This window comes from Homarus americanus, unplaced genomic scaffold, assembly GCF_018991925.1.
Source record: "Homarus americanus isolate GMGI-L3 unplaced genomic scaffold, GMGI_Hamer_2.0 scaffold42643, whole genome shotgun sequence".
Taxonomy (NCBI): domain Eukaryota; kingdom Metazoa; phylum Arthropoda; class Malacostraca; order Decapoda; family Nephropidae; genus Homarus; species Homarus americanus.
In genome coordinates, this window is record NW_024747582.1 from 2,947,921 (window position 1) to 2,950,235 (window position 2,315).

The 2,315-nt window shown below is 40.9% G+C and overlaps 1 long non-coding RNA gene across 1 annotated transcript; it reads right to left on the reverse strand.

Annotated features, from left to right (window-relative positions):
- Positions 1 to 362: 362 nt before the first annotated feature.
- LOC121879741 lies at positions 363 to 1,036 on the reverse strand. The gene is made up of 2 exons (XR_006091407.1): positions 914 to 1,036; positions 363 to 468 (listed from the first exon to the last, which is right to left on the reverse strand). It is a non-coding gene; the product is annotated as an uncharacterized LOC121879741 (long non-coding RNA).
- Between the last annotated feature and the right edge of the window lie 1,279 nt (positions 1,037 to 2,315).

Genomic DNA, 2,315 nt, shown 5'->3' on the forward strand with positions numbered 1-2,315 from the left:
TCATCCATCTCAGTCTCTGCCTTACCTGGCACAGCTACCCCTCCTTTTTACCCATTAATACCAATAATAAGCTTCAACTATAAATATCTTGCCATCAATCTACATGGAAAAAAATTCTTGCCAATATTTGTATCTAACTCACCCAGGTAATCTCTCTCACCTGTACCAACACCCAGGTAATCTCTCTCACCTGTACCAACACCAAGGTAATCTCTCTCACCTGTACCAACATCCAGGTAATCTCTCTCACCTGTACCAACACCCAGGTAATCTCTCTCACCTGTACCAACACCCAGGTAATCTCTCTCACCTGTAACAATAGAGGGGAAATATTTAAGGTAAAACATAAATATCACTTACGAACCATTTAAAATACTGCCTCTGACTCGTCCAGTTCAACACGTCTTCAGTCGAAGCCGAGGCCTCCGTCATCCACAAAGGTCACCTTGCCAGTGAGCCACCACACCACTGTGTTGAATAGTATATACACCAGTGTCAGGTCATAAAGGACATACAAACTTAAAGTAACAATTTTCAATTTGTAAAAGTCTGGAAAAGTTGTTCCTATATAGAGTTAATCAAACTCCAGCATATTAGTCTTCTCTACCATATCAGTAAAAGATGGCATCAATATGCAGCTCTTAACTAATATATAGTGTACTAAGCAGAGTGACTGATGGGGTAAAGTATCTAGCATTGCAGCCTGTGGCCATTTAATGCCAAAAATGAAACTCATAATTTTAAACTATGATATAAATACTGTAAAATAAAACCCTATTAAGTTTAAATATCAAAATTAAAATATAAAATCCCATATTTATTTAAAAATCATAAGCGATTAAGTACAGTACCTCTATTACAAAAAAAAATTTAAAAAATCCACCACAGGTGCTGAACTTCTCTCTGTGAGCACCTTTCAGATGGAGGAGCCATCCACCTGCCGGCACTCAGACAGAAAACAACTCCCCAAGTCACCAGCAAGTGTCTCACAGTCAGTGGCACTAGGCAGTCATTACAATAATGCTGTGGTCCTCCGGCCATAAGGAAACTGTGGGTGAGGTGAGTGTGTCCAATACATAGATGGGTCAAGGGCAGTCTCATAATGGTAGGGTATTCAGGGATATTTCCAAGGATAGATAAATGTTGTAATCTCTCGCTACAGGTTAGAAATGGATAAATTGTCCCAATGTAGCTGCCAGGAGGCCCAGATGGCTGATCTAACTGCGGGGAAGAATTGTCTGTGAGGGAAGGAGCATGACATGAGGCAGCAGACTTGACCACCTTGTCAGCCCTCTCATTACCTCGGACTGTACAGACACATACCCAACAGAAATCCACATTGTGTCCTTACTGACAGAGGACCACTAGCCAGCTAAAAATATCTCAAACTAGATGGTGGATGGGACAGAAAGACTCCCAGAAGACAATGCTGCTCTGGCATCACTAAAAGTAGTCAAACTCCCAGCCTTATGGGTGCTGATTTCTTTAAGGGCTAGGCATATACAAGGGCTCTACTGTTAAAATAGATGGACTGTACAGTTCATAAAATATTTATATATATAAAATCTATTACCTTATTCATTATTACAATACTGTATTGTCTATAATGGGGATACAGTACTGTACAACAGTCTAATCAGATTTGATATAGGCCTAACGATGTGTAAATGTGCTGGAGGTGGGGAGGAGGGGGACTGTACCTGCCTCATTCACCAGTTTGTTTTTATTTATTCATTGTGAGAATTATGTGAATCAGGCAACAAAACTAGTACAGTAGGTCTTATAAGATGATCATTTAGATATCTGGATGATCCATCAATCTTCAAGAATGAGATGCTTCCCCATCTGGAGCACTGTCACTCCATCTGGTCCCCGAGATGTGCTAGAGACTGCTAATTGATTGAAAATGTCCAAAGGAGGGCCACCAGACTGGTGCCTGTTCTACATAACCTCAGTTACCAGAGAGATTGGAACGCCTGCAACTACAGTGATATATCCGTTAGCCGAAAGCTCGAGATAGTAGTACATGATATAGGTGTCAATGGTGATCGAATTGACTTGTTTAATCATGACGGAATGTACAGTACTGTTCCAGATGACTGGAGGAAGAATATAACTGATACTTACAAGGGTAAAGGTGATGCACTTGAACATGGGAACTACGGGTGCCTGAAGCAGCTAGATCAGGTTAAGAAACAGTGATTGAGAAATAGATAAGGGAGAGAAAGGATATAAACAAAATGTAGTTTGGGTTTATGCCAGGTAGAGGAACAATATTGGTGGGCAGGCAAGCGGAGATGGTTTGGGCATGTGGA